Below are 9083 nucleotides of genomic sequence, written 5' to 3'. Positions count from 1 at the left end.
CTTTGTTCTCACAGCATCCCCCATTAAGAGTCTACATGTGTCCAGAATGGAGCACTAAAGGGAGGATTCGACAAATGAGGCAAACATCCCAGCTCTAATGGTGATCCTCCCAAAAGTGATCTTGCCACTAAGCTTCCAGGCCCTGGAAAGCAGGAATCCATTGTAGGAGGAGAAACATCTGGTTTGAGACCTTTGGTCAAAACCACAGAAAGAGCAGGGTTTGTAAGAAGCTGGTGCTGGAGCACTTCCCAACCACCCTATCTGGCCAAATAGTTTTAGAGTGATATTACAACATTCAAATGCTAATAAGTAGTGGGTGACCTTAGAGAATCTGACTAACATGCTTAGGTAGAAAATTGACAATTACAGAAATTAAGACTTGCAAGTTGTGGTTTGGCCATATAGGAGATCTTACCTAAACTGAGTGAAGGAGCCTTACTCATACAGAAGAGAGCATTCTTTGACCTAGAATCACCTTTCTCCTTAGAAAGTTAGCTAAGGTGGGTAACATGTTCCCTGGTGGAAGTATACCCTGCACTGCACTCTTCTATACTCACCAAGGGATGATTCTGGGAAGACATCAAAAGCAGGATATTATAATATGTTTCAATGAGTCCTGGGTCAAGACTTAGAATGGAGAGGAATCCAGCAAGAGATGAAGAGACAGAAAATGTTCTGCAAATGGGTAGGTAACACATTAAAAGCTTTCTGAATTGTAGTTTGATGGCTTAGTGACTTTGGAGGTAGATTTTGGTTGGTACTATACAGGCTATGGTCTTATTATTTAGAATGTACAAAGACCACAGTAACACAATGTTTACAGACCTTCCTTCTGATTCAGGATTGAAGGTGGGGTACTCCTGGGATCCCTTTGACCTTCAGCTTCCTTCCTAAGGCACAGTGGGTGGATATAATAACACCCAGTTGTGCTGCGAGAATTTCTAGCTTGGAAAGTCTGGGAAGCACAAGACAAGAGATTTCCCTCATATCTTCTTTCCCTTACATAGCTCTGTCTGCCTTGTCAGGAAACCACCCTTCCCCAAGAAGAGAACACCAAGTAGGAAGAAATGAATTCAGGACTCCTTATGACCAGGTCACAGAAAAGTTGGGGTTCTTTGATCTCTTTCCCCTAATATGCTTTTTGCTGCCCGAGCATAAAACCATTCCCTTTCCTTACTCTGGAACTTATAAATGACCTATCTTAAAAAGTCTTGTCACACAAAAAAGGTCCTGTCCAGCACACCTGAGCAATTATTTGACTCTAGAGGACTGGGACTGTTCTCATATTCCTAGTTTACCTACTGCTATTCCACAGCATCCTTCTTTTCTCTGCCAAAATCCAGTCACCAAATAAGAATATGCAGTTATTTTCTCAGTACTATATTTAGCCATATTAGCAATACATAAGAAATAGAAGACACGGTCCTTGTCCCTTAAGAACCTTATGGTTTCATTGGGGAGACAAGATATGAACATTAAAATTACAATTTTAATTATTTTTAACTTGTGTAAAAGTTATATAATGCAAGATGAGTGAAGATCAAAACGAATGGTATGGACAATAAATATGAGTCCAGGGAAGACACAATGTGGACTGTGAAGCTCTTTTGAAAAAGGTAGGATTTGAACTGGCCCTGGGGATAGATAGGATTCAAATAGCTATAAAAGATGGCTGAGGGAAAGCCAGAGGTAACTCATGAGTAAAGACTTGGAGCTAGAGTAAACATGTCCCTTATAGGAATCAGAAAGAGGACTTACCTGGCTTGAATTGAGGTTGCATTTTGGGAAGTAGTGGGGAAATAGGGCAGAGCTTGGTAGGGTGAAGCCATATTGTACAGGGGCTTGAATGTCAGATTAAGGAATTTTGAATAGGTTCTGTAGATAGTTAGGGGATATTTTCTATTCTCAGGGTTTGCATGATTCTGCTCTCCCTTGGTTATCATACTAGTCTAACCTCTCTTCTGTCTCCTTTTTTTATCATGACCTGGCCTTCTTCACATTCCACACATAGTGACTTCATCAGCTGCCATAGGTTTAATTATAATGTCTATGTGGATAACTCCCCAGTTGCTATCTAGTCTTAGGGTCTCTTCTGAGCTTTAGTCTTGTATTACTAACTGCTTATTGGAATTTGGAACAGGATAACCCATAGATAACTCAAACTCAGCATGTCTAAAACGGAACTCATTTCACTCCCACCTTCCACTCCCACCTTGGACCCATTCCTTTCCCAAGCTTTTGTGTTGCTGTAGAGTATACCACCAACCTAGGTGTCTTCCATAAGTCCTCATTTTCCCTCAGTTCATGGAGCCAATTAGTAATGGATTTAAAGTCAGAGAACTTTGTTTGACTTGATGCTATCACTACCTAAATGACCTTGAACAGATCACTTCATCTCCTTAGGCCTCAGTTGCCTCATCTGTAAAATGACAGTTTTGGACTAGATGACCTCTAAGATCTACCAAGTTAAAATATAAGCTCTCTGAGGCCAGCAACTATTTAACTTTTGTCTTTGTACCCTGAGCCCCTAGCACAGTGCCTGGCACTATAGTGGTTACTATAACATGCTTATTGATTGACTAAAGAAGTGACTCTTTGGGTGGAGGGGAGTGAAAGAAGAAAGAGTCTAATGTTTTCAGTATTTCTACACATCATGCCTGAAAGAATATTGATCTGGACACAGCAGGTAGAAGTGACCATCTCACTATTTGAGACTAGGCCCTATAGTATGTAAATTATCACTGAAAAATATTCCATATGAAAAAATTTTCACATGTAAAAATGACATCCAAAAATACTCTCTTTAATCTCAGAACTTTGAATTGTCCAAGAGTGTGGCACGATCTGAAGAAGCCAGTTACAGGAGCCTGAGGTTGGAGTTTATTCATATTTTCCCAGACAGAAGATATTTGTACTTTTTTAGACAAAAAACATGAAGTCTTTGGAGCTATTTTTCCTATAAGAGGATGAATATACAATTTAAGATTTATATTTTTACTGTTCACAAAAAACCAAGAACTCACCTATTTATATTAATTGTAGGCCAAGTTACACTTAGGTGGATTTGGAATTGGTTGAATTCCAACCATTGGAGTTCAATATTGAAATCAATGAGTAGACATTAATGGCTTCATATCTATTTGAAGGGAGTGTCCCAGAAATCTGTCCTTGGTTCTGTGTCAGCATTTTTTATCAACAATTTGGATAAATTGTTGGATAGTAGATGGCACACTTACATTTTCTGGTGATAAAACTTGCAAGGAAAGCTAACTCATGACAGGATCTAAAGAAACCTCAAAAGGCTAAATAGTAATGTAATAGAGAAATTGTAATAATGTAATAGAGAATTTAATGGGGAAAAATTCAATTCAACCAAGATTGTTGTTGTTGTTGTTGAGTCATATCTGACTTCATGATTGCATTTGGGTTTTTCTTGGCAAGATACCACAATGGTTTGCCATTTCCTTCACTTGCTTATTTTACAGATGAGGAAACTGAGACAACCAGGGTTAAATGACTTACAGCTAATAAGAGTCTGAGGCCATATTTGTACTCAGGTAGATGAATCTTCTTGATTCTATCCACTCCACCATCTAGCTACCTGAAAGATTTATTAAGCGCCTACTATATATAGACACCACTAGTTATTGTGTGTATAACTATTTACATATTAACTTCTTTAATAGAATTAAGCTTCTAGAGGACAGGGACTATTTCATTTTTGTCTCTGTGTCCCCAGTGCCTTGCATAGTACCCAGGACAAAGAAATTGTTCAATAAATGCTTGTTAATTGATTCATTGATACCTTAGCTCAAACCCAACTTTTTATGTATCTTGGTTTTCTCAACCCATCTTCAAATATCTAAAATCAGAGGAAATGAATTTAGCTGTAGATGGTGATTTCCATAATTCACTGGTCATCAATACAAGGATATAACTTGTATCTGCTTTCTGGTGCATGAAGAAAATTGGATGCCATATAGTTCAGATAAGCCCTTCTATATTTGTATTCCTACAGCACCTATCATTTCAGTAATTTAATGCATAAATGGCAAAAGGTCAGTCTGACCATAACTGAAGCTGTCCTAATTGAAGCTCATTTGGAAAAATTTGTTTTCTTCAGTCACTATGCCCTGACATTCTTAAAGCAGGACAACTACCACTGAGGTATATTCTTGTAGAGGCTTGGTGACTGAGTCAAGAGTTGGATAGTACCATGTCCCAACCTAGGAAGGGAGGAAGAGAAGGGAATAAGCATTTACATAGCAATTACTATGTGCCAGGCACTGTGCTAATCACTTTTACCAGTATTAACTTACAGGAATTATTTATTTTGCTATAGCCATTAAATATGAGCATGTGTATCTCCAAGGCAACATTCACAGCACTGATAGTGACTATGAATATGCCAGCGTAGTTCTGAATCACAAAGTATAACAGACTCTCCATACAGAAGGCAGGAAAAAAAGCATTTATTCAGAAACCGGAAAGCCAAATCCCAACACCAGAAATCCAAATCTATCACAGTGTAATGGCAAGTAAAGTAAGATCTTTTGCCATTTTTGTTTTAGTATAATCAAGAAGTATAATGCCTCTATTTGAACATGATGGAGGAGGATCTTTCCCACTCGTTGTCAGGCCTGGGAAGATTTGTAAGAAGGTCCATGCCTTTTGTTAATGAGACGCTGGTTCTCAAGGGATGTGATACCCTCTGACTATAAAAAAGTATATAAAGACTCTGAGGGTGAGGTTTTATTTTGGGGCTTAGTTTTGTAATAAGATTTGAGTGCCAGAGGAGGACTCTGGGAAGCTGCTAAGGAGCTCCCTGGCTTTGAGAACTCAGATGTTGTGCTTCTTTCTCTAGTATGGTCAGACAGTTGTACCTATCTGTTGAATTATGGTCAGGCAGAAGAAGCCATGTCCATTGACTTTTAATTTCCCTGTATTTTCTTTGAATTTCAGGGTGCTGACTCCCCTGAATTAGGTGAATGATACATGTGCTTGATTAAAGTGATTAACCCCTCAAAAGTTGCCTTTCCTTTTATGAATGCAGATCTAAGAACCTGTGATAGTAACCCCCTCCCCCCCCCCACCCGTGTATGTTAGGGTGCTTATTGTTACACATAGTAATCAAGAAGTCAGTACTCATTAGTACTGCAAGGGACAAAGTCATTCCCAAGCCTTCCCCCTTCCCCACCCCCACTGGGGCCTTCCCACAAACAAATACTCACAAGACCAGTTGTGGATGCCTATGTTCTCTTTCCTCCACCCTACCTGCTCTCAACAACTTCCTCCCAGTTCTTCCCCACCCTTCCTTTTCCATTCATTCAGCAAGCTTCTCCCACCACATGTGACTTAGGCTTCCATGTGATGTAAGCAGGTCACATGGGTCTATTAATGAATGGGAAAGATCTTCCATTTAAATTACCATTATAGCATGCCTCCTACCATGATTACTTGGCCTAAGCAGCCATCCCATATTACTTTTTTATAAGCTTAATGGCCCCATTACTTTAAGCTCATCATATATTACTATAAGCATATTATGAATTACTGTGGCATGGCCATCAAAAATATTACCCACAATCTTGTTTTATTAATATGATTTATAATATCCAGAGTGAGGAAGATGAAAGACCCACTGCAGGCTGTATTGGTCAAACTAAATATAGAATATTGTGTTCTGTTGAATAAGCTACATTTTAATGGGGACAAATAAACTGAGAAAGGAAAGGCTAATATGAGAAGGATAACATATGAACAGCTGCAGAAAAGTGAATTTTTACTCTGGAAAAAAGATTTAGAAAAATATAATAACAGCCTTCAAGTATTTGAAAAGCTGTTAAGTAAAAGATGGATTTAACTTGATCTTTGTAGAAGTCCAAACTAAGAACAATGGGTAGAAATTAAAGGGAGGGAGATTGCAGCTCAATAGAAGGAAGAACTTTTTCATATTTAGGTACAAAATGGATTGGACTTCAAGGAGAGAGAAAGTGACTTCACTGAAAGTATTCAAGCAAAAGTTGGTCAATCGGAGAGAAATGTAGAAAGTAATTGTCCATTAGATTTGAAGTTGCTCCTAGTCAATGCTTAAACCTAGTTCAATGCTAACTTTAAGATTGTGAATTTTCTATGAAATCTTTTGCAACCCAAATCCAGAATGGTCTCCTTATTCTGAGCTTATGTACACTTACTGTTTGTACCACACAACTTAGCATTTTACTAGATCCTATTTTGTACTGTTTGCCAATTGAATTGTTTATATGTTTTAATACCACTAAAAATATATGTTCCTCAGGGACATCATATCTCATACTTCTGTACCAGCTATGTAACTGGGAAAGTGCTATGCTTATAATGGAGAATCACATAATTTATTTGACTTGAAATACTCAGATCTCTGAACATTATTAGTACATATAATCTTGTCCATTCCTTTTGATCCTGCCAATTTCCAAGACCATGCCCAGGCTAAGCAAGAACGTGTTTGTCATTTCAGGCATCATTGACATTTAAGAATATAGCTGTGGTCATCACCCGGGAAGAGTGGGAGCAATTGGACTATGGGCAGAAACACCTGTACAGGGAAGTGATGCTGGAAAATTATAGGAATCTGGTCTCATTGGGTAAGGTTGATTTTCCCATGTGATTTAGGGTCAGCTTCCCATTGGAAACTTTCCTCCCCCTCACTTATGTTTTTGGGCTTCTAAATAATTATCTGTGTAGAGACTTATTGTTCAATGATCATATTTTGCTAATTTCTTTGAGCATAGACAAAGAATATTCCTGCCCTTTCTTTAAAGTCTGAACTTTCTATAATATGAAATAGATACCTTCATAGTGCTAAAATTTTTTCAAATGCTTCACCTTTCTCATATTCCAGAGATTCTGAAGAACAAAGGATTAGAGATTTTCTATGATGTTTCTTCATTCTCAGAACAAATGCCCAAGTAATTTGTCTTTCCATATGAGCAGGACATAAAGGATCCAAACTAGATGTGATCTCTAAGTTGGAACATGGAAAAGATCCATGGAAGGTAGAGAAAGAAATCCCAAAATGTTCCTGCCCAGGTGAGTGAGAGAACCAAGCAAAAAGTTACAAGGAGTTATAATCTTAGAATTCTTGATATTGCAGTTTTGAGATTTCCTCAGGACTGTGAGGAAGACTGAGCTCACTTGTCATGACCTCCTTTAAATATCTCATCTTAACTTCTACATATCATAGACAGTTTAATCAATTTTCTTGCAGAATTCCAAACTGATATGCTGAATATTTGAACCAGTTCACAGCTTTAACAACAGTATATTACTGTGACTATTTTTCCACAGCCCCACAAACAATATTTCCATCTTTTATTATTGTCTATTTGAGAAATGTGAGGTGCAACCTCAGAATTGTTTTTAATTTACATTTCCTACATTAATAATGGAGCATTTTTCATCTCCTTTGTTAACTGATTTATTGGAGAATAGGGGTTTTATTCATAAATATTTATTTAAATTCCATGTGTACCTTGAATGTCAGCTTTGTCTAAGTTATTAGATGAAAATATCCCCTCCCATCATTCAACATTTATTCTAGATTAATTGAAAGTTGCCCACTTTCTTCCTCCTATGCCCGGGGCGACTCCCGGGCCTTCGCCTTCTACTTACCTATCCCCGGTCCTCGGACGTCTCCGGCCCTCCTCCTGGTTCGGGGGAGGGAATTCCCTCTCCCTGTTGGGGAAGGGGAATAAACAGGCAGAGCACCCGAAAGGAGTTGCAGCCAGCAAGCTTTATTCCGTTTCTTTTTCCAGCTCTCATGGTCATCCCCTTTTATTATCCCCTGTCTCCTCCCCCGTACCTCCCATGGGCGGGCGAGCTCCTCCCAAGTGCCTCCCCGTGGGTGGAGCCAGCCTGTTACCAGGGCCATCCCAGTACCTCGTGGCTTGCTAGACCAGCTAGCCTGCCACGTAAGCAGGTTCGGACCCTCAGGCGTCTCACGGTCCTCACGGGGGACCCCGGTCCAGAGCTGTCCCCCAACACTCCTATTTAATTCTAGGTCCACCTCATTATTCATCTTCAATGCCTTTCCTTGATGTGTGGCCTGATGGACTAATTCCGTCTGAAGACACAAAAGAAACAATTTTAACAAGGAAGAAAATGAGTAGTTGCCTTATGAAACTGAAGTCGAAATAAGAGAACTCATCAACCAACTTAAATTTTATAAAAACGTATTCAAAGGATGGAATCAAAAGTCAATAATGGAGAATTTATGCAAAGTCATTTCATGGACCTCTAAGAAACATATCAAGAATGTTAATTAAGGTTCAGGATGAACTAAGGCTCATAAGGAAAAGCTAAATACAACGAAAAAGGAATGCCCTTTATAGTAACTGGCAAAAAGATGAGTATCAAAGAGGGAACAGGACCCCTGCTCAGAATGGATAAGATTCTGATAACCAATAAAAAAGAAAATAGAGCTGCTCAAATAAGAAATATAAATAAGTAATTACAATAAAAATATAAAGGGCACAAGTGAAGGGAAAGATCAAGGCAACAAAAAAGGCTTTTTTAAAAGAAAGAGATAGAAGATATGGACATGAGTTGAACTTTGAGAGCTTTTAGAATTTGAATGGGGGGAGTAGACATTGCAAATGGAGAGAACAATATGAACAAAGCTCTGGAGTGAGAAATGAATACTGTATGTATGTAGGATACTTATGAGTCAACCTGGACAAGTGTGGGGCATACATTTTGCAATAAGGGAGAATAAGTAGTGTGGGAATGGATCATGAAACACTTTGACTGTCAGGTTAAGGATATTAATCCTTATGTTGTAGGCAACAGGAAGATGCTATAGAGTGTTCAATAAGAATAATTTTCACTTGGAGCCATTGGGAATAACTGGATATAATAGTAAGAAGGAAGTTCAAGATCAGGAAAAAACTGGGTAGGGGAGTCTAAGAGCAGGAAGCCAGGATTTCAGACCCCCCAAAGGTCTAAAATAGCCAAAGATATGAGAATCAGGAAATAAAATTAGAATACAGTTAGTCTGGCATTAAATGTCAGATAAAAAGAGTTTCAATAATGAGGGCAGATGG

The sequence above is a fragment of the Notamacropus eugenii genome, chromosome 1, assembly GCF_028372415.1.
Source record: "Notamacropus eugenii isolate mMacEug1 chromosome 1, mMacEug1.pri_v2, whole genome shotgun sequence".
NCBI classification, from domain to species: domain Eukaryota; kingdom Metazoa; phylum Chordata; class Mammalia; order Diprotodontia; family Macropodidae; genus Notamacropus; species Notamacropus eugenii.
The sequence above is the reverse complement of the archived record's forward strand: the minus strand, read 5'-3'. Positions refer to the sequence as shown.